At 39.8% G+C, this 24,595-nt stretch overlaps 1 pseudogene; it reads left to right on the forward strand.

The window, feature by feature from the left end:
- Window positions 1-2,665: 2,665 nt before the first annotated feature.
- LOC121432823 lies at window positions 2,666-22,508 on the forward strand (annotated as a pseudogene).
- The last annotated feature ends 2,087 nt before the right edge of the window (window positions 22,509-24,595 follow it).

Consider the following 24,595-nt stretch of genomic DNA (forward strand, 5'->3'; position numbering starts at 1 on the left):
CTTTAAGGGTATTCTTTTCTCGTGACCATGGCCTAAGATATGTCTCTGAATATAGTTTTTGACCACTGACGTCTGTGAAATCGTTCTTGGGCCCCTCTCTAGTAGGCTCTGGGAAAATTCCATCAGTTCAGCTGGAACCCCAAAAAAATTCTGAATCAATCGGCAGATACCCATAGTGGCTCCTTCTGTTAAAAATGGTTGAGAACTAAGCTTCCTTTCCATAGTGGTTCCCCTAACATTCCCCAGCATCAGCATATTGGAGAGGTACTTCCTGGGTAGTCACTGCCTACAGACATGGCTTTCCCAGATGTTCAGTTGTCTGCCCAGGAAAGAACGAATAGTTTCTTTGAGCTCCTAATCCTGCCTGAAACTCCGAGGGTAGTAATCTCAGTGGATACGGAGAATAGCTCTGCAGTGAATTCCCAAATTCTTCCATTTGCTTCTTTTCGGTTGATTCCTTAGTTATGACATCCATATCCCAGATCTCAGGATATAGGGATCCCACAGAGTTCCTTGTTTTATCAGAAGGAAGGACCAAGGAAAGAGCTGGTGACCGTATCCTAATAGTGTCTGTATAGGACTCTGGAGACTGCAAAATGCCAACATTAAAGTACTTCATAGTCCGGGCTCTTGACACTTCTGGCATTCCAGAACCCTGAAGGGGCCCTAATTCGCTTGTTTTGACAGAGCTTGAAATGAATGGGATCGGAGGGCTGCTTAGGAACCTTAAATCATGGAACCTCTTGGTAGAAGGAAAGCTTTAACTCCCACAGGTTGTCCAGTGACCTCTACATGTGTGCTATAGTATATGCTCACCTCCCCCAGCTAACAATTATTTCTTTTATTAACATTTATCTGGGAGGGAGGCCCATGGCACTCATATGGAGATCAGAAGACTTCTTGTAGGAAGTTTGTTGTGGTCCCAGAACCTGTATGCCACTTGGGACCTGGAACTCCGTCTAGGGACAGTGAGGGAGTGAAGAAAGGACAATCACTGAGGAAATGACAGACATGTACAGAAAAGCTGGGGTCAGATGGGGTGTGCAAACCTCTGAAGTGACATCTACCACTAGAACTTGGAACATCACCATATTATATACAGCACAAGGGGAGGAGCTAGCTTGTCTTGGGTAGGAGGTGTCTGTAGGAGGTGTCTTTTGGAAAATCGTCTCAGGCTGTGAACCTCCAGGAGGCAGAGGGAGCTGCGGTTGCTAGTTTTTGTGCATTTTGGTTTCTTCATTACACTTGGATTCCTTCCCACGAGCTTTGCCGTCCCTCTGAGTCTTCCCAGGGCAGGCTTTGTCACTGTTGTGGGGCTCAGGCATCAGAGCCTTTAGCATGGCTGTGTCAATGTCAATGATACACATTCATTTTAGAACTTTACTCAGGGCCTCCTCTGCTCCCTGTAGGAGGTGGTCCTCTCATCCTATCATACCAGTCCTGAGGACAAACTCAGGTGCATGCTTGACAACAAGCTAAACCCGCTAAGCCATCTCCACCAGCCCCTAACAATTATTTTCATTTTTTTTTGTTTTATTTGTGTTTTGCTTGTGTTTATGTATGCACTCCATATGTGTGTCTGTTGCCCATGGAGGTCAGAAGAGTGGGTCAGATCTCCTAGAACTGGAGATGATGGATGGTTGTGAGCCATGAGGTAGGCTTTAGTAACCAAGTGCTCTTAACAGATGAGCCATCTCTCTAGCTCCATCCTAACAATTATTTCTTTTTTCATTTGTTTGTTTTTGTGATAGGATCTCACTATGTAGCCTTGGCTGAGTTGGAACTCACTGTGTAGACCAGACCGCCCTCAAATTTGGAGAAATCTACCTGCACTGCCTCCTGAGTGCCAGGATTAAAGACACGTGCCACCATGCCCTGCCTAACAGTTGTTTTTAACATTGTACCCTAGGGGTATTTTATGATGATTCAAGGAAATACAAATATTTTTCCTCTTTTAATGGGTGGTAGCAAACAAAAACTTATTTTTATGTATATGGGTGTTTTGCCTACATGTTTGTCTATGCAACACTATGTGCCTGGTGCCCACAGAAGCCAGAAGAGAATGTTGGGTGTCCTGGGACTGGAATTACAGGCTGCTGTAAGCTGCCATGAAGGTTCTGTGAATCAAACCTATATCCTCTGGAAGAACAGCAAGTGTTCTTAACCTTTGAACCATCTCACCAGCTCCTATTTTCTTATCTTTTATGGCTGATTGTATATAATACAGTAGTTCCCTGGTTGCTAGTGTATGACTTACTTAACCAGTTCCCTATTTGCTATTATTCTAATCTTTTTCTATTACAGAATGTGTTTCTCTATAACTTTGGAGACTGTCCTGGGACTAACTCTTGTAGACCAGGCTGGCCTTAAACTCACAGAGATCCGCCTGCCTCTGCCTCTGTGCTGGGATTAAAGGTGTGTGCCACCACTGCCAGGTTTCCTAATCTCTTAGTATGGATATACCATTCATTGTGAGGAATAGATGATTCATGCTTAGAATAGTTATTTGTACAATGGAAAAGCTATGCCAGTATAGTTATAATATTGCTAGAAAAGAATAATTGATAATGGTATTTTATGGTGGCTGTGAATGAGTTTATCAGATTTCATAGACTGTGTACACTACAGATTGCTGAAGTAATTCAAGACATAATTTGTTCTTTTCTTCGTAGGTTTCAGAATGTCTACCATCTTGTCTTCCACTTTTAAAAACATTTCTACTACATCAAAATGGGCCCTCAGATTTTGTAAGTTCAATTTTTCTTTCTTAAGTGTAGACTTATAAACATTGTGCATCGTTATTAAATGATACACACTTTGTTTTCTAGCTGAAAGACCTCTGAGCTGTTCTTCCCAGCTACGATCAGCCCCAGGTACTGTAATTTTCAAGCAAATACTTCTCCATTAAATGTTAGAATTCTGTATTTGTGAATTCTGAGTAAAACTCAAACTAATTTGTTAATTCTTGCCCTTTTATGATCAACATATCATTATTACCTTCAAATAAAAATATGTATAGTCAATCAGTACCATTCCTTTGGGCTTAAGATGATAAAAGAAGACTGCTTCCTGGCCTTTGGCACTCATAGAGTCATGAAGGTCCTATAAACTTGGTGGGTCAGTGTATGTAGCCCTGACTGTCAGTCCTGGAAAAGATAAGCTTACACACTGTCTTGAAATCACTGTGGAGCCCCACGTTAACTTTTACAGTTGTAGTTAGTGGTAGACGTCTCTATTAAATATCTTACTATCTTATATACAAGAGGACCTGTTTCTGAAATAGAGGTGAATGGGAAAACTAGTTAATAAAAGAAGATGTTTAGCTATCATGGAATGAAAGAGTGGGGAAATTCATTGATTTGATGGTGTTATGTAGATCCTCAATGAAACCCAATGAATTAGGCTTCTTCACTGTTGAAAATCACTGTGTGGTGTAAACATTTCCTGACAGATTGTCAACATTTTTTTCTCCTTGTCTGGGCTTTCTGTTGACTCTTTTTCTGATTTTAGATTTATTTTATATATAATATAAGATATATTATTTGTGCAATGGTTTCATAGAAAAAGTGCCATCTAGGATCAGGACATGTACTCTGTTTCAGCATGGTATCTTTTCGGCTAGTGTGGCCAAATGACATCTCTATGTTTTATAGTTTCCTTCTCTTAAAAAAAAAATTGTTGCCAGCTTTACTATATAGGTATGAATATATCTCTAAGTTCTTTAAGTACTGGGAATATAGTGGTAGAACTCCTACCTAGCATGTTCAAGACCCTGGTTCAATCCCCACCCTGTACTAAGAGAAAAGGGACAAAATCAAAGCAGATTTGCCTAGCACACTGTACTCAACCCACCACCACCATAGCAGCTACAACAGCACACAGCCAAAATGCCCTTCATCAACTAAAGTCAGTATGTTCATGGTGGTATTATCTTCCCACAATATTCGTAGACATCTGTAGCCTAATCTCAACTAGAGAACTTATGTCCTAGAGCCTCTAAATTCTAACCAGAATTTAGATTTCTATTGTTTTTATTATTCACAAAGAATAATAAAGGATAGTTCCTTTCTGACTTATGTCACCTTTCCCCTGATTTAACTGTTCACTCAGGCTTTTGCTTTGCATAATCACCCACGCAGACCTGACTCCTTGCCAAGTAGTAAAAGGTCATTCTGATGACAACAGAGAAATCATTTTTCACTCATTTAGACTAGTCTCTGTTGTCCGGTAGCCATTTTTTGGTGTTTTTCTTTTCTTCCTATGTTATAAGCTCTGAAAGTCTTGAGACTTATGTCCCCAGTGTCAAACAGTATTTTATAAGTGGTTTGTGTTAATGCTGCTGATGATAACGGCACAAAAAGGCACTGATAAGCAAAGGAATGTGACTGGCTGGTTTTAGGATAGGGAAGAGCCATGTGCCTGTGCCAAGCAGGTTTTAGGTTACAATAGTTATAACTATATAATTCCTCTTAACTCGTTTGAGTATTACTGCTGGAAGAAGTGTGAGCAAATGACTACAGGATGTATAGGTGTCCTGTCATCTCATGAACCGTGTCTAGTGGGAATTTTGACTGATTTGATGATTATTTTTTTGTTTCTCTGTCTATGCTCCTGTTTTTCTCACACACAGATAGCAGTTATGTAAAGCATGACACATCTTTTTTAATTTTTTATTAATTTTTATTGAGCTCTACATTATTCCCTGGTTCCCTCCCTGCCCCTCCCCTCCCCTTCAACCCTCTCACAAGGTCCCCATGCTTCCAGTTTACTCAGGAAATCTTGTCTTTTTCTACTTCCCATGTAGATTAGATCTAGGTATCTCTTTCTCAGGGTCTTCATTGTTGTCCAGGTTCTCTGGGATTGTGATTTGTAGGCTGGTTTTCTTTGCTTTATGTTTAAAAGCCACTTATGATTGAGTACATATGATAATGGTCTTTCTGGGTCTGGGTAACCTCACTCAAAATGTTTTCTAGCTCCAGCCATTTGCCTGCAAATTTCAAGATGTCGTTATTTTTTTTCCTGCTGTGTAGTACTCCATTGTATAAATGTACCACATTTTCCTTATCCATTCTTCAGTTGAGGGGCATTTAGATTGTTTCCAGGTTCTGGCTATGACAAACAAAGCTGCTATGAACATAGTTGAGCACATGTCCTTGTGTCACGATTGAGCATCCTTTGGATATATACCCAAAAGTGGTATTGTTGGGTCTTGAGGAAGGTTGTTTCCTAATTTTCTGAGAAGTCATCATACTGATAACCAAAGGGGCTGTGCCAGCTTGCATTCCCCCAGCAATGCAGAAGTTTTCCCTTTACCCCCACAACCTCTCCAGCATAAGTTGTCATCAGTGTTTTTGATCTTGGCCATTCTTACAGGTGTAGGATGGAATCTCAGAGTTGTTTTGATTTGCATTTCTCTGATGACTAAGGATATTGAGCATTTCCTTAAGTGTCTTTCATCCATTTTAGATTCCTCTGTTGAGAGTTCTCTGTTTAGGTCTGTACCTCCTTTTGTTCTTTTCTTTGCTCCCAGGATTTGTGGCTATCCTACAGCTAGCTTACAGATGACGTAACTTTTACATTGCCCTAGTTCTTTTCATGGCGTCTTTTCAGCCTCTGTAATGGGTATTTTTTGCCATGTTTCTTTGCTTGGATTCCTACCAAGGAGGATCTGGCCTGGCACAGTTCATCTCTTGTTTGCCAATGACACGACTAGCTAATTGCTATGGTTTATAGAGTGTACACACCAAAGGTCATGAGCTGGAAGTTTGCTCCTTGTGGTAATACTGAGAGGCGCTAGAACCTTTAAGAAATCCCAGCACTGGGGAGGCTTAAGTAGTAGTAATGTTGAGAGTTTGAGGCCAACCTAAGCTACATTATGAATTTGATATGTAGCAGTACCCAGTTTTTGTTTTGTTTTGTTTTGTAAATGAACTTAAAAGGAAAGTAATTTGGTCATTGGTATGAGTCTGGTATCAACCTTTGAGAGTGGCTGGGTTTTTTTTTTGTTGTTGTTGTTGTTTCATTTTTTTTAAAATTTATTTAGTATGCAATGTTCTGCCTGTATAGATACATACCTACAGGCCCGAAGATGGCACCAGATCTCCTTCCTAATAGCTTTGAGCCACCATATGGGTTCCTGGGAATTGAACTCGGGACCTTTGGAAGAACAGCCAGTGCTCTTAACTACTGAGCCATCTCTATAGTCCAAGAGTGGCTGTTTTAAAATGAGTCCATCCCAAGTGCTTGTCTTCTTCTGTACATAGCCATTTTTCTTCCTGTTTCTTTGCTGTGGTATGTTTAGCTTTGTTATGACATAGCCAGGGAGACCTTCACCAGGACCTCAGTATGCACCATTTAATTAGTTTAGATTCCTTAATGTCCAGTCTCGAGTATTTTATTGTAGCAAAAACAAACAAAACAAAAAATGGTGCTAATATACACAAGTCAACTGCTTTGTTGATTTGTCAGTGAGCCTGGCATACCCCCTCTGAACACGATCAGTTTGTGCCTTGGATTTAGAGTTATGACCTTGTTTGACTATCCCATTGGCAGAGACTATAAACAGTACAGCTCTTTTTAGAGGAGACAAAGGCAGACCTATCAGAATTACACTCTACTTCTCAATGGAAATTATAAAAGCCAGAAGGTCATCGTAAAATAGAGCCAAATACCAGAAAGAGAGAAAGAGAGCAATCATAGCAAAATGTATCTGGGCAAGTGTTCCACTTGAGCTTCTTTCCTATCCTTGATTTCATATATTTTATTAATATTTCTTTGAACTTTATCTTAAAGCTGTCCAGACCAAGTCAAAGAAGACTTTAGCAAAACCCAATATGAAGAATATAGTGGTGGTAGAAGGTGTCCGCATTCCATTTCTGCTGTCCGGCACTTCGTAAGTATGACATGATCATGGTAGTCGTTTCTCTTTTAAGGTACTGTTTGAAGTAGTCTCTGTAGGTAATAATGCCATTAGTGGGGAACCATATGGAAAGTACTTGTATAAAGTCAGTATAGAACAAGTCAAATCAGTGCGGTATATAATAGCAAGATGTTTTATCCTTTTTTATAAACTAGCTTGCCATGGTATTAGCCTGAAATTGCCTTAATTGAAAGTTCGTTGTAGATCCAGATAGCATCTTTTCCAACAGGGTGTCCTTTTTTTTTTTTTTTCTGGAACATTGATTGCTTCTGTAGGCACAGTTAGTGCTGAGGATGGTCTGTAAAAATTCTGAGAACCTGCTACTTTGATCCTGAAAATGATGAGGCTTTGAGTTGACACAGCTGGTCTAAATGCCGCTTGTAGCTCAACCCCAAGTATTTTGGACTAGCCTGATAATTTCTCAGAATCAAACAACTGTTTTTCTTAGGGTTTTCTATCCTCTAAATGAGATTCATTCTACACAAAAACTGATAATGAATTCTGCTAATTAAGTTCAGGAATTAGTTCTGTTTTGTTTAAATTGTGTTAGTTTGTTAATATTTCTATTTTGCACAGGCAGTCACTAGCATTAAAAACTGGAGAATATTAGGCTCCAGTTTAAAAACAATAAGGCCTATCTTATGTGTTCATATAGAAAATTTGACATCTTGGAGATATATTACTTTTAAATGGAAAAGCATAGGGGTTAAAGAGATGGCTCAGGAGGTAAGAGCCCTTTGAGAGGACCCAGGTTCAATTCCCAACACCCACAAGGCAGCTCACAACTGTGTTTAACTCCAGTTCCAGGGAATCCAACACAGACATACATGCAGACAAAACACCAATGCACTTAAAATAAAAATAAAATTTAAAAAAGGAGCCAGTGAGATGGCTCAGTGGGTAAAGGTGCTTGCTACCAAATCTGATGACACAAGTACAGGTCCTGGAAAACAAGGGGAGAACTGACTCCTACAAGTTGTCCTGTGCCTTCCCCAAATGTATGAGCATACAGCACCAAATGTTAAAAGAGAGAAAAGACTTAAACAAGGTGTAGAGCCTCATGTGTGATGTGGAGAGAGGAAGAGGGAGGGAAGAGCAGGAAGGCTGGGGTTAGTGACTCTAACAGACTTTTTGCAGGAAGGGAAAATAGTAGCTTATAGTGGAGAAAACTGACAGGTACCATCTGAACCAAATGCTCAAGTTAACATCACCGGTAATAAGTAATTTTAATGCCACACATCCCAATAGGAAGCAATGAGAAGAGTGCCTTGCCTCCGATCTCAGGTGTCAAAAGTGGGAAACTATCATAGTTTAGAGGTGGCTAAGCCGCCATAACAACTAGATGCCACATGGCCCTGTGGGTTAGACCCTGGAGCAGGAAAAGGGTGTTCATAGGAAACTGGTGATAGCCACAAAGTTAGTGGCTTAGTGAACAGTACCTTGAAGAAGCTGGATAGAGAAGCTGGATAGAAAGAACTCAGCTCTGTCCTTTCTGCTCTTTGGTAAATCTCAGATTATTTCAAAGGAAAAAGTTTCATAAAACAACTAAAACATGCCCCTTGTATCCTTTTGAGCTTTACAAAATAAAAAATGTAGTCATCCCCTGCCCCCCAAAAAAGCTCTCAAAAAAGAAGGTTAGTTTTAAAAAGAATATTTAACACATGCCATTCTGAATAATAAAAGTATGGGATATAATTTTTTAATGTACATGATATTTGATGTTTGGGGTTGGGATTTTTGTTTGTTCCTTTTGAGACAGGGTCTCCTGCTATAGCTGGACTGGCCTAGAATTTGTGAGCATTCCTCCAGCCTTGGCCTCCCAGGTGCTGGGATTATGGGTCTGAGCACCATGCGCAGCTAGAACATCTGTTTGGTCAGATACCCAGAAAATTCTGTAGGTGTTTAGGGCTTGTCAGGTTTTTTAAGATGATAGCAAAGTCACACTATTTCTTCACTTGAACCAAGGGAATGACTGTGACAGTAGCATTGGGTGCATTTTCAGCAGTGTATGTTAGATAATCTGTATTTCAAATAATTTAAAAGGTTATTGAAACGCTAGGCTTTTGGTTTAAATTATTTGTTTTCTTTCCCAGCTATAAAGACCTAATGCCACATGACTTGGCTAGAGCTGCACTTTCGTAAGTAAATGAAGTTTCCTGTTCTTTCATTTAAAATGTTTTCCTAGTTTTAGCATTTGAAGTAGTATGTTCTGTAGAATTTTCATGTTTAGGATATGTTAAACTTTATATGGCAAGAAGTAAGTTTTTGTTTGTTTTTCGAGACATGGTTTCTTTATGTAACAGCTGTCCTGGAACTCGCTCTGTAGACCAGGCTGACCTCAAACTCACAGACATTCACCTGCCTCTGCCTCCTAAATGCTGGGATTAAAGGCATGCACTGCTACTGCCTAGCTGCAAGAAGCAATATTAACTACCTTATACAGGGTTTTTTGTTTTTAAAGATAGGGTTTTACCATCTAACTCTGACTGACCTGAAACTTACCATAGAACAGACTGACCTTGAATTTAGGGATTGACCTACTTCTGCATCTCAATTGCTGGGATTAAAGGTGTGTCCCGTGATAGGATTAAATTTTAACTTTATATGTCATATTTGAACAGCTTTGATTGGAAGGCATCTTTATCTGCAACTTTTGCGTGTAGCATCTTGACATGACTATATATATATATATATATATATATATATATATATATATATATGTGGTATGTGGATGGTGTTTATTATAATATTCTCATAAAATATTCTCAGGCTGGCCTGGAACTCATTATGTAGGCCAAGATGGCTTCAAACTCATGGCAATCATCCTGTTTCATCTGCATGCATGGAGGCAAATACTCATACACCTAAGATAAAAATTAAAAAACAAAAAACTCGAAGGTTCATGTGCAAAGCAAGTAAAAGTTTTAAATTAGAGCTGAGTGGTCTCTGTGAGTTTGAGGCCAGCCTGGTCTACAGAGTGTGTTCAGGACAGGCTCCAAAGCTATACAGAGAAACCCTGTCTCAAAAAACAAAACAAAAAAATTTTTTTAATTTAAATGTAACGAAATGAGGTTGAGATGGATGAATACTTTGGTGTAGTCATAAAATATATGGCTGTGCCTACATAATATACTCTCTAAATGTCCAGTGATATTTTGCTTTAGTGTCTCCAAGCAGCCGAAGATCTTTTCCTCACTGGAAAACACTTTCATTTAACCGTTCTGCTCATCAGTCAGTTTTCTTGTCTTCCTGCCAGACTTTAAGAACAAATGCCACAGCATTGTTTCTCTGTTTACTGTTTACTCTCCCTAATTACATAATAATAATCATTTCCATTCCCAAATCTCTGCTTAGCTACACATTGGAAGTTCCTCTTTAGGGATCATAAATAGAGCATTCTTTTCTTGGGCCTCTCTGTGCTCTACATTTAACACTGTGGACTGTGCGTGGACATGTCTTCCTTTGAGTTCTTGTATTGCAGCTTTATGATGTTCTTCCATCTCCTGCTTCTTTATTCCACTTCCTTCCCTTCCCCTTCTCTTCCTTTCCCCTCTTCTCTTTATTTCAGTGATGGGGTTCTTAACCCAAAGGACTTGTAAATACTGGGCAAATGTTCTACCAGTGAACTGCACCTTTAACTCCATACAGATTTTATATAACTCACTTTTGAGTTTTGACAAATGTATACTTGTGTTCCTATTTTTGATGGCTCCTTAAATTCTCTCTCTCTTTTGCTTTGTTTTTGTTTTTTGAGACAGGGTTTCTTTGTAGCTTTGGAGCCTGTCCTGGAACTTGCTCTGTAGACCAGGCTGACCTCAAACTCACAGACATCCGCCTGCTTCTGCCTCCTGAATGCTAAAGGTGTGCGCCACCACTGCCCAGCTCCAAAGTAACTTTTGATTCTTCCTTCTAATGTCTCATTATCAAGTGACCATCAGATACTGCCTTCACATCCCTTGTCATTCATTTCCTTTTTGATAGGGTGCCAAATGTTTGTGCCTGGCCTTTTAAAGAGAAGGGCTTATCTTTGTGTTATTCTGGTGATTAGAATTGAACCTAGGGCCTTATATATACTAGATGAGCACTCTCCTATACCTCCAACTCAGGCACTGTTTGTTTAAAAACGTGCAGTGTTTTATGTGATGTTTTCTGGCATGTTTGAACTGTTTCTTTTCTTTGGATTTCTGCTCTTAGGGGTTTGTTGCATCGGACCAATGTTCCAAAGGATGTTGTTGATTATATCATTTTTGGTACGGTTATTCAGGAAGTAAAAACAAGCAATGTGGCTAGAGAGGTAAGTAAAGCAAAATTATATGTTTAAAGAGATTAATAAAGCTGGACATAATAGCTGATGCTTGTAATTTATTCTTGAGAGGCTGAGGCAGGGGGATTGCCATGGAGTCCACTACTTACTGTACTATGTAGTAAGTTACAGATCAATCTGGCTGCAGTAGGATCTTGTCTCCAAAACAATAGCAACAGCTCTGTTGCTCTAGGCTTGGTGCCACACGCCTTTAATATCAGCACTAAGAAGGCAGAAGCAGGAAAATCTATAAGTTTTAGGCCATCTATGACTACAAAGAAAGATCCCTTTTCTTCCCCTATCCCAACCCCTCCAAAGTGGCAAAAAAAATCAATTTGAAGTAATATTTTTTTAATTTATTTCTTTGTGTGTGTGCGTGCGTGTGTGTGTGTGTATGCGCACACACAAGCACGCAGTGGTGCTAGAGATTAGACTCAAGGCTTTGTACTTAGTGCCAAGTGTTCTATCACTAAGTCCCCAACCAAGAATTTACCGTTTTAAAGTCATTGAAGTCTTAAAATTCATTAACTAAATATGTATTTAACTAAAAATCAGATGATGTGTGCTGAAGGCCTTTATCATTTATTACAGAAGTTACAATTAATATTGAAGGTGTCAAGTCACAAGAGTTAACTTCTAATGGAGGAAACTTGCCTTGCAAGGCCTGCAAGAAATGCAAACTCCAGAAAACTGTTGCTTCTGCCTGTAATTTTAAATGTGCTAATTGCATTCTTTCTCTAGCCTGTATATATGTGTGTATCTCATAAATACATTCCTGATCTACTGGGCATTTTTATCTGTGGATTGTCAAGAAGCTGGGTCTTCCTTAGCTGTATTGTCTAATTGATATTAATAATGTTAGCCTATATAGAGTTTTGATGAATAAAACAAATACAAAGCTACTTCCCTAGAGTCAGGTGTTATAATGGTGGTACAAGCCCTTAATCCCAGCACTCAGGAGCCAGAGACCTGGTCTACAGAGAAAGTTCCAGGACAGGCTCCAAAACTACAGAAAAACCCTGTCTCAAAACACATGCACACACACACACACACACACACACACACACACACAAAAGGAAAGAAAAGGAAAAAAGAAAAGAGCTGTAATATCCCCAGCTGCCAAGATAGCCGCACACAATTAACTGATATAAAACTTTAAAGTCGCTTTTAGATCAGTCCAGGTGCTTTGCTAATTGGATTTTAAGATAAACTATTACTAAATGAATACAATCTTATTTACTAGGACATGTAGCCAGCTGTATGATTTGTTGAGACAAGGTAAATAGTGCAAAGTACCCTAATTGCAGTACCAGGGACAATAATTAACTTTTTGCATAGATTCCTAACCTCAGTTTTATAGCCTTTGCCCAGACACCATGGGATAAGATCCCTGAATGGCCAGGGCTATTTAGAAAATATAAACTAACTTTATAGCCCCTGAAAAAAGTTACAGCTTCTCTTTCTATGGTCAAGGGTTACCTGCTGGATAGAAGAATATATCTTAAGATTTAAAATGTTTTTAATGTCACTGTGCCTTGGTGAGTGCTGGGTGGGCTCCTTTGCCATACCCCTTGTTCCTGCAGCTCATGCTGCATTCTGAGGACACCTTTGTAAACAAATAGTCTCCAGTGTGAGAGGGCCTGGCCTTTACGACCACTAATCACAAACTGTTTAAGATATATATGTTATACAGTAAGAAGTATAGGATATAACATACAGTTTCTTTATTTCTCTCATTGGTTTAGCTCTGTAGGGCTACCTCTGTAGAGAAGATAACAGAGAGACTTCTTTCACAGCCACGGTTTGCTGCACATGAGTTAGGGGTTAACTGGAAGAAAGAGTTTTTTAAAATTTCATTATTTTTTGAACCAGGGTTTCTCTGTGTAGCCCTAGCTGTTCTGGAACTAGCTCTGTAGACCAGGCTGGCCTTGAAATCACAGGGGTCTGCCTGCCTCTGCTTCCTGAGTGCTGAGATTAAAAGCGTGTGCCACCACCACCCAGCCAAAGTGATCTTTTCTTCCTGTCTGGATTTATTGCACTGTGAGTTGTTGGAATGACTCTGTTTCTTATCATTTACTTAAGAACTGGTATGCGACCTTCAGAGGCAATGCCTGCAAGATTTTGTGGGTCTTTATAAGCTGGGTAGAACAGAGAAAGAGAGAGACAGAGAGAGACAGAGACAGAGAGAGACAGAGACAGAGAGAGAGAGAGAGAAGCTGGCAGGAATTAGCAGAAATATATAAGGATAAAGAATGTAGGAAGAATAATGAAGAAGAAAACAAAGAATGTAACAGAGAATTAGAATTAGAACTAGGAAATTATAGACAATTAAGACAGTAGAATTAGAATAAAGGCAGAAGAATTAGAAGAGTACAATAAAGAGACATGGCGAGAAGATGTGTGTGAGTTGACCTGTTTCCTTCACCATTGCTTGAATCCTAGTTTCTTCGTTCATTTAGTTTGGACCCTGAGAGGAGGTTTTTAAGGCTGGACTTTAAAAGCTTCCATTAGATAACTAGTATTATTAATAATTACTGTTATTATCACATAACTATTATTATGTATTCACATTTTGCTATAAGTCAGATTATTTGAGTGGGTTTAGGAAATGTTAGTTTATCTGTCTCTTGTGTTAGAGAAACAGTATAGCAGTGTGTGACTGATAGTACTCTTGGTAATGTTAGCCATCATGGTTTCTAGTTAAACTTTAACATCTTATAGCCAATTTCATAGCTTCACTTTTGTAGTCAGAGGAAGCTTTGCCTATAATTTACTGCCTTTGACTAGATGACACGTAGGCAGATTTTTTTCTTTTTATGTAGGTATTTCATACAAGTTTACCTTTACCCTAGTTGGCACACACCCAGCTAGTGTTTATTGGGCAATGGAGATAATGACCGCCTTGGAACTAGTATGAGTATCCCACAGGCATTTGACTGAATAGTTCAAACCTGTCTTCTGGGCTTTGTTTCAATTATTTGGAGAAACTTGGCTTGCAAGCATATTTATCTTATTTCATGTCTGTGTTTCTGTGTCCATTATAGTTACAAAGATAATAACTTCCATTGCCAGCCAAGATAGAAGAGAAAATGTACAGATCAAAAGCATTTTTTTTGTTACACTTTTACAAATGTTAAAACGGCTAAAGTCCCACCCAGCACTGCACAGCTCACAAAGTGACCATCTGGATGCTGTTGGGGGGGCAGAAGAGAACTGAGAGCAGGGAGAGGTTTCTGTTCTCATAGAGTGTTTACTTTTCCTCTGCGGCTTCACATTATTTTACATGCCTAATAAGAGCTCCAGTGGGCTATTAAAAAGAAAGACAAGAAGTTTGTGGGATAAAACAGGGATGAATCTTGGAAGAACTACTTATCCTGCTCAACTACAGAATGATTGAATAAATTATAACGATGATACTAGTCCATTAAACACCTATGCTATGAAATTTATAAAAAAAGTTTCTTGAGTGCATAAAGTCATCAAGCACCTCACAATATGTTTTCAACTTCTGTATCATGAATAGGAGGTGACTTGCATAAGACTGAAAAAGTAAATATTAAATCTGTTTCAGTTTTCTCTATTTTTATTTATTTTTCAATTAAGAATTATGATGTTTTTCTATGAATTTTTCTGGAAGTGTTAAATGTGTAAATACATCAGCTGCTATATAATTCACATGAGGAAGTTTCTCCCTCTACCTCATACTAATATCAATCATGTTGTATTCCACGTAAGCATTTTTTGAGACACAGTCTCACTTATGAAGCCCTTGCTAGCCTGAAACTCACTATAGACCAGTCTAGCCTCAAACTTACAGAGATCTATCTGCCTCTGCCTCCGGAGTGCTGGGATTGAAGTTGTGAGCCACCATGCCTGACTCTCCAGGTAATTTTTGTATCTAGGGAGAAAGATAGAGTTGATGGGACAGTTATGAAAATAAGTAGTAGAACTTAACATCCAACTAAAGCCAGATAAAGAGTTTTGTTAGGACCTGTGCTAATATTGATATGAACTCCTAAAAGGCCTTGTACCTCTATCAATCCTGACTTTGTTGAAAGACCTCAGTGTATTTCTCCTTCCGCTTAACTTCTTCCTTTCTTCTTGGTGCCTTGAAAGTGAGTTATTCTTTAAATAGAAGTATGCACACAAGGGTCACCAGCTGCCAGTTCTATTTAAAGCTCTGTCAGTCCTTTGGGTCAGCTGGGGCCGAGGGTAATGTGCTTCAGTGGCCTTGTGAGGATCAAGCTGTTCTAACCTGAGTGCCCTTACCCTTGCCCCACTGTGGAGTCTTTCCTTTTGCCCCTGACACCTGCTTCTGATTTCCTTTCCAACTGGTTTAGGTTGAGAAGTTGACCTGCAGTTGCCAGGAAGTCGTTTTAGCACAGTCATTTGGGCACTTAGTGTCAGGTCTCCCTGGAGACAGCAGAGTACGGTCATACTGGTTACACAAAAGTAGCAGCTTTCTGCTCCTACAGATGGCAAATAGTATCAAATGCAGTGTAAGTATAAAGGCAAAGATTAGCTAAGAGACCCAGCCTTTTAAATCGAGAATTTGCAACATCCATATTAGACAGTTTGTATTTGGTTAATTAATTTCAAAAAAGACTACTAAAAATAGTTCCTTGTAGTTTCATAATAAAGGTGGAAAAGTTAGGAACTTTTTTCCCTTAAAGTAAAGCTTTAGTATTAAAAAGTTTTTTTTTTCTAAGTGTACTAAATTCTTTACATTAGCAAAACTGGAATGTTTTGACAACATAAATTTTCCCAACAAATATTGTAAAACAATTATAGATATCTTTGTTTTATGTTTGTCTTTGACTGGGTCATGAAATTAGAGGCCACTTTTTCTTAGATTAGTAGGCCCTCAAACTTCCTCAGGGCCCCTAAAGTTTTTTTTTTTTTTTGAACTAGCTCTATAGACCAGGCTAGCCTCCAACTCTGCCTCTGCCCCCTGAGTGCTGGGATTAAAGGCGTGCACCACCACCGCCTGGCTTTTGTTGTGGTTTTAATGGTCAGTTCTGTAGAAATATTTCAGCCTTTGCTCTGCTGCTAGGCTTTATAGCTTCAGGGATACGTGAAAATCTCACCCCGTGATGCCGTTTCCTCACTCTTAGTTGTATATTAAATTTTAAGAAAGATAAAATTACATGGTATCCTTGAAGGCTTGAAGCAAAGCATTGTTATTAATTAGGTGAGGCTGAAGAATGCTGTAGCCTTGTACACCACACTTGAAAATGGCTACCAGGCTGCTGGACTTGGTAGTCCGCAGACTGCATACCTGAATACTGGGGAGGCTGAGGCAGGAGACAAGCAAGTTCATGGCTGCCTGGAACACAGAGTGATTTCAAGAATACCTCGTGAAATCCTGTTTTAAAGTAAAAAGGGATAGATCTTCATGGTGCTAGAGCTTGGTGAGCTTTAGGTTTAATCCCCAGTGCTACAGAAAGAAAAGAAAAACAGAAAGGACTGACAAGATGACTTAGCTGCTAAGGGATATACCGCCAAGCCTGACAACCTGAGTTCAGTCCCTTGAGCCCACAGTGTCCTTCACATGAATGCTCCTACCCACGTTCACATAAATAAATAATTGTAATAAAAATTTTAAAAGAAAAAAGAAACTTGTTACCAGGAATTTAAGAGTATGTTTCAGTGTCTGGAAGAAAAACTAATGAGCCATTTTATTTTAAACATTGCTCTGTAGAATATTAAAATAAACTCTTTTCATAATTCTCCAGAGTAGGGCTCGGAACCTCACTTACATGTGTGTTTTCTTTCCCTCACTGTTCCCTGAAGGCTGCCCTTGGAGCTGGCTTTTCTGACAAGACTCCCGCTCACACTGTTACCATGGCCTGTATCTCTTCAAACCAAGCTATGACTACAGGTATGTGTAAATGGAATCCAAAGGTGCTTACTGATTTTACTCCTTTTAATTAATCTTAAGAGAAGGAAGCAATTAGCACAGAGCTCTTCATTTGTGTTTTTATTAAGATAAAATTGTATGAAAGTTAGGGATTTTCCAGAGTAGTTTCCATGCCCTGTGGGGACAGTTGCATTCTTCCTTAGTCCTGGGCTGGCTGCTACTGGGACTGTCAGTGGGAGGAGGTGCATAGTTTATCCTGCGTAGGTAATTCTGATTGGACATTTTCCCATGAGGACAGAGTACTGCAGCCTCAAGCATCAACATAGTTGTTAATTCCTGCTCTCCATGGTCTAAGTCATGGCGTGGGAATATGTCTTAGCTGTGAGCACTTGTTGAGTAAGCATGAGGACAAGAGTGGATCGATCCCTAGCACCTACATAAATGTGTAGGTGTGGCAGCCTGCTTGTAATCTCGGAATTCGGAAGGCAGAGAGACAGGATTCCCAGAGCAAGCTGGCTGGCTAGACAGTCCGCATTGGTGAGTTCTGTTCAAGTAAGGGAACTTGTCTCAATATACAAGATGGACACAGTTGAAGACATCAGATACCAGCCTCTGGCTTGTACACACATGTACACACACACACTTCGCCATATGTGCCCTAACACCTGCGTGCACACATTCACACATGCAAAAATGTTTTCATTTTTTTCTTCACTTGGTACCCACATTCTTGGCAATCTATATGATATTTTAGCTTCTAACAATCTTCCTAAAATTGTGGGATGTTAAATGGCTACTTCTAAAGACAGGAAACTTGAGAGGCTTAATATTTAATGTTACAATAATATCAAGGCCAGATTAGACCGGTCAGTTCATGGATGGCGAGGAATGATGCCAGAAGCAGTAGTTGGGGGCTTCTCTACTGAGCAGGGTGCAACAAAATATTGCATGCCAGTTGCCATACAGGAAAACCTAGATCTGAGAAGTCAGATACCTCATGTAGTAGAAATTAATATTATCTGCATGGGGAGGGGGTGGAGTGTGGAAGAAACCTTTCTGAAAACTTAGGCTGGGAGCATATAAAATATAGAAGATGTTTAGGTTTAGAATGTTGTTTGAGTTGGGCTGGAGAGATGGCTCAGCACTGGCTGTTCTTCCAGAGGGCCAGGGTATGATTCCCAGCACCCACATGGCAATTCACAGCTATTAACTCCAGTTCCAGGAGATCTGATGCCCTCTTGGCCTCTGTGAGCACTAGAAACAGAGGTGGTGTACATGCATATATGCAGGCAAAACACACATACACACAGAATAAAATAAATAAATTAAAAGAATATCAATTTATTTAAAAGTTGATATCAGACTGGGTGGTGGCGGCACACACTTGTAATCCCAGCACTCGGGAGGCAGAGGCAGTTAGATCTCTTGAGTTTGAGGGCAACCTCTTCTACGGAGTGAGATCCAGGACATCCAGGTCTACACAGGAAGTTCCTTTCTCAAAAAACAAAAAAAAAAAAGGAAGGAAGGAAAAAAGAGAAGGAAAGGAAAGGAGAAAAGTAAAAACTAGTCAAGTGTAGTGGCTGCAGTAAGGAGGCAGAAGCAGGTGGATCTCTGTGAGTTTGAGGTTTAGAAGCCAGCCTGGTCTACATACATAGTGCGTTCCAGGATCCTGTATCCAGAAGAAAAAAAAAAGGAAGGAAGGAAAAGTTAAAAACTGATTATTATTATATAAAACTGATAACTGTTACAAAAAAATTTTCATGTATTTATTTTGCATGTATGCATGTCATGATGCATGTGTAGAGGTCAAAGGATAACTTGTGGAAGTTGGTTCTCTCCTTCTGCCATATAGACTATAGGGATGGAGTTGAGTTCCTCAGGCTTGCCTGTTGAGCCATCTCGTTTGTCCTCATTTATAGAACTTTTTAATCAAGAAGCTTATATTTCAGTGGTTTGTTATTCCTACAAAGTTGTTCATGCACATATCCTTTGTATCTTGTAGCTGTTGGTCTGATAGCTTCTGGCCAGTGTGATGTTGTTGTGGCTGGTGGTGTTGAGTTAATGTCTGATGTCCCTATTCGTCATTCAAGAAAAATGAGGAAAATGATGCTTGATCTCAATAAAGCCAAGACTCTCTAAATTCAGATTGAATTTTCTATCACCTGAGGTAAGACTTTTGGATTTAATATAAATAAAGACGAGTTTCCAGAACATCCTGAGGCTAGATTACTGTTAGATATTACACATACTCTAATAGCTATATATATTCTCATGATTACAGGGCAGTGTATTTGGTCAAGATGGGGGTGGGAGTAGTTACAAAAATTGAATTTGTAGAGACTGGAGAAATGGCTTATCGGTTAAAGAGCACTGACTGCTCTTCCAGAGGACTCAGGTTCAAACCCACATGGCAGCTCACAACTGTCTGTAACTCCAAGATGTGACACACACACACACGGACATACATGCAGGCGAAACACCAATGCACATAAAATAATAAAAACAAATAAATAAATTATTAAAAAATTGAATTTGTGCCGGACAGTGGTGGCACATGCCTTTAATCCCAGCACTTGGGAGGCAGAGGCAGGTGGATCTCTGTGAGTTTGAAGCCAGCCTAGTTTGTAAGAGCTAGTTCCAGGACAGGCTCCAAAGCTCCAAAGAAACCCTGTCTCGAGAAACAAAAAAAAAAAAAATTGAATTTGTAACCTGGGCATGATAGCACATACCCTTAATCTTAGCACTTTAGAGACAGAGACAAGTGAATCTATGTAAGTTCAAGACCAGCATGATTTACATAATCAGACTAGCTCCAGAAATGTGTCTGTTAGCCCTCTTTAGAAATATGTTTGCTCACAAAGAGATTTCTGGGATCTTTTATTCCCTCTTTGGCTTTTTTTTTTTTCTAAGCTAGGGTCTTGCTGAGCTACCCTCAAATTAAAAATCCCCTTGCCAGCTGGGTGATGGTGGCACACGCCTTTAATCCCAGCACTGGGGAAGCAGAGGCAGGTGGATCTGTATGAGTACGAGGCCATCCTGGTCTACAAGATCTAGTTCCAGGACAGGCTCCAAGAGCTACAGAGAAACTCTGTCTTGAAAAAACAAAACAAACAAACAAACAAAAAACAAAATCAAAATCCCCTTGCCTCAACCTCCCGGATTAGAGGCATGTGTCCCTAAATCCAGCCAATAAATAGATTTCAGCTTTTCTAAATAACACTGAGCAATCTTACATAACTGTAACTGACTATAACTGTTCTCAATATTCCCTTTGCTAGCTCCCTGCAGTGGCTGAGTTCTCCATTAACGAGACCATGGGCCACTCTGCAGACCGACTGGCTGCTGCTTTTGCTGTTTCTCGAATGGAACAGGATGAATATGCACTGCGTTCTCATAGTCTGGCCAAAAAGGCACAGGATGAAGGGCATCTTTCTGATATTGTACCCTTCAAAGTACCAGGTAAATGGTGAGACTTAAAGGATTTCTTTATTTTTATCTTTTGTTTTATGTGTATACCTTAGTGTTTGTATGTTCATCATGTACATGCAGGTGTCCAGGGCGTCAAGAGCCCCTGGAACCAAGGTTACAGGTGATTGTGAGCCAACTGATCTGGGTGCTGGGAACAAATCTGGATCATCTGCAAGAGCAGTAAGTGCTCTTAATGATGCTCAATCATCTCTTCATCCCTATACTAAAAACCTTAAGTGATAACTTCTTAAAGACAGGGTCTTAGCATGTGACCCTGGAAGCCTTGAGCTCACAGAGAGGCCTGCTTTTAGCCTCCCTGGTGCTATGATTAATTTACTTTTTAATAAGTATAATAATTGTTTCCAAACTACTCAGCTTTTATTCTTTTTCCATTTTTGTTTTTCAAGACAGGGTTTCTCAGTGGCTATGGAGCCAGTCCTGGAACTCTCTCTTTAGACCAGGCTGGCCTGTAACTCACAAAGATCCACCAGCCTCTGCTTCCCAAGTGCTGGGATTAAAGGTGTGCGCCACCACCACCCAGCTCAGCTTTTTTTTTTTTTAAAAAAAAATATATTTATTTATTGTGTATACAATATTCTGTCTGTGTGTATGCCTGCAGGCCAGAAGAGGGCACCAGACCCCATTACAGATGGTTGTGAGCCACCATGTGGTTGCTGGGAATTGAACTTAGGACCTTTGGAAGAGCAGGCAATGCTCTTAACCTCTGAGCCATCTCTCCAACCCCCCAGCTCAGCTTTTATTCTTTTTTTTTTTTTTTTTTGGTTTTTTGAGACAGGGTTTCTCTGTGGTTTTGAAGCCTGTCCTGGAACTAGCTCTTGTAGACCAGGCTGGTCTCGAACTCACAGAGATCCGCCTGCCTCTGCCTCCCAAGTGCTGGGATTAAAGGCGTGCGCCACCACCGCCCGGCTCAGCTTTTATTCTTAAACATAGACTCAATTTCAGATTTATGTGGTAACACAGGTAAGCTTTAAAAAGATTTTTGCTTCGGAAGCAAAGGTAGGTGCATCTCTGTGAGTTTGAGGACAGCCTGGTCTAGCAAGTTCCAGGACAGTCAGGGCCACACAGAAAAACCCTATTGCGGAAACTCCCCCCCCCCCAAAAAAAAAACAAAAAGAAAAGAAAAAAGAAAGGTATTTTTGTTATTTTTAAAACAAAGTCTCATATAGACCTGGTTGGGCTCATATTATGTTACTGAGTCTGGCCTTGAACTCCTGATCTCCTCTGCCTCTTACCTCCTAAGTGGTAGGATTGCCTGTACATGCTACCATACCCAACTTTAAATTTTTATAAGTGCTACTCCTGGAGTATCTCTCTCTTTTCTCATCTCTGTGTGTGTAATCTCGTCTTGGTAATCAGAGAAGACTTTCTTTTAAAGATTAGGATGTATAGCTCAGTAGTAGTGCTTGCCTCAGGACAGTCAAAGCCCAGTGGGGTGGGGGTTAATCCCTAGAACTAGAAAGAATAGAAAGGCTTTCTTCATAGTTGACAGATAATATTTACATTCCATTTGTTAGGTTTTTAGTAACATGTATGTGTTTTTGTGTGAATATATGAACATGCATGTGGATTCTTTAGAGGCCAGAAGAGGGCATTGGTTCCCCTGGAACTGGAGTCATAGGCAGTTGTGAGTTGCCCAATGTGGGTGCTAGGTACTAAAAGAACAGCAAGTGCTAACCATTGAGCCATCTTTCCAGCCCCCCTGTTCTTATCATTTTTAAAGCATATTGCTATAGAGAAGATATATAATGCTTACAATTTCTTAGAGTTAAAAAATTATTGTCGTTATAGGAAAGGACACAGTTATGAAAGATAATGGGATCCGACCTTCCTCATTGGAGCAAATGGCCAAACTAAAACCTGCGTTCATCAAACCCTATGGCACAGTGACAGCTGCAAATTCTTCTTTCCTGGTAATTGTCAATGCTATTTGTGTTTAATAGAGGCTTTTCTGTGTTCTCAATAGAAGAGTTTACAACAAATTTGCTTGTGTGTGATTGGAGGCTTAAAGCTATTCACTGTGAAAAAAAATGTTAAAGGAAAATCATTTCAAAAAAAACAAACCACAAACTGGGTGTGATAATACAAACCTGTAACCCCAGCATTCAGGATATAGAAGCTGAAGGATCAAGAATTTACAGCTAGCCTTGGTATGCAAGACCCTGTCTCAAAAATCCAACAAATAAAGTTTTGCTTTGAAGATAAGATTTCCTTATGTAACCTAGGTTGGCCTCAAAGTTACAATCCTGCCTCAACCTCCCTGGTGCTGGAATTACAGGCATGTACCATGTTTGAACACCAAGTTGAAAATAATAGTTTTAAGGACTTAGATCTCTCACTGTACTGATACAGAAGCTATTCTTTTTTTAAAATTTATATTTATTGAGCTCTACATTTTTCTCTGCTCCCATCCCTGCCTCTCCCCTTCCCCTTCAATCCTCCTCCAAGGTCCCCATGCTCCCAATTTACTCAGGAGGCCTTGTCTTTTTATACTTTCTACTTCCCATGTAGATTAGATCTATGTAAGCCTCTCTTAGTGTCCCCATTGTTGTCTAAGTTCTCTGGGATTCTGGTTTGTGGGCTGGGTTTCTTTGCTTTATGTTTAGAAACCACCTATGAGTGAGTACATGTGATAATTTTCTTTCTGGGTTACCTCACTCAAAATAATGTTTTCTAGCTCCATCCATTTTCCTGCAAAATTCAAGCTGCTGTTATTTTTTTTTCTCCTTTGTGTAAATGTACCACATTTTTCTTATCCATTCTTTAATCGAGGGGCATTTAGGTTGTTTCCAGGTTCTGGCTATGAGAAAAAAAGAAGCTGTTCTTCTTATGCCCTTGACCATTTATCAAACTTGTATTGCTTATGCTGGGCACTGGGAATGGAAAGGACAGTTGTGATACAGTGAAGTACTATGGTGGCTGTACATTAGCCACTGAGGATGTCAGAGTGGCTTCTCAAAAGAAGTACTAAGTGGATTTGGTGTGTGGCTGTGTACCATGTATGTGCAGTGCACATAGAGGCCAGAAGAGACATTGGCTCTTCTGGAACTGGAGTTATAGATTGTTCTTCGATGCTATGTGGAGACTGGAAACCAGAACTGGCTCCTCTGGAAGACCAAGTTCTTCTAACCCCTGAGCTGTCTGTCTCTCCAGCCTCAATGTTTCTTTGACAGTATAGCTAACCAATTACTACCACCACACTCAGCAGTGACCACACTGTTGTAGTATCCATAAACCCATTTTTTGTTTGCTTGTTTTTTGTTTTTTCAAGATAGTTTCTCTGTGTAACAACCCTAGCTGTCCTGGAACTAGTTCTTATAGACCAGGCTGCCCTCGAACTCTCAGAGATCTGCCTGCCTCCCAAGTGCTGAGATTAAAGGCATGTGTCACCACTGCCCATTTTTTATAATTTATTTAAATTAATTCTATTTGCATTGGTATGAAGGTATACTAATGAAGGTATCAGATCCCTTGGAACTGGAGTTAAAGACAGTTGTAAACCACCATGTGGGTGCTGGGAATTGAACCTGGGTCCTCTGGAAGTGCTCTTAACTGCTGAGCCATTTCTCCAATCCCCATAAACCATTTTTTTTATGTATAGTCACTTGTGTTCTCAGACTTTATGGCTACCCTACTGGTGGCTACATGCTCTTTTTAGGATTGCAGAGTTTTTAAAAGGGATGTATAATTGAATGTGACAGAACTTGTCTTGATTTTTGCATATTAAATGGACTGGTTTCATTTTCTTTTGAGTTGTGGAGGACGTTCTTTCTTCCTTCCTTTCTTCTTTCCTCTCTCTCTCTCTCTTTCTCGTTCTTTCTTTCTTTTTTTTTTTCTGTTTGAGACAGTGTTTCTCTGTGTAGCCCTGGCTGGCCTTGAACTCACAGAGATAAGCCTCTGCCTCCTGAGTGCTGGGATTAAAGGTGTGACCTCCACTACCTGACCATTCTTTCCTTATTGAAATAATGGTAAAGGGCTTTTAAAAACAAACTCCAGAAGTGTTTCTCTCTCTCTCTCTCTCTCTCTC

The sequence above is a fragment of the Microtus oregoni genome, unplaced genomic scaffold, assembly GCF_018167655.1.
Source record: "Microtus oregoni isolate MIOR12 unplaced genomic scaffold, Mior012 000036F_ref0000092, whole genome shotgun sequence".
Classification (NCBI taxonomy): domain Eukaryota; kingdom Metazoa; phylum Chordata; class Mammalia; order Rodentia; family Cricetidae; genus Microtus; species Microtus oregoni.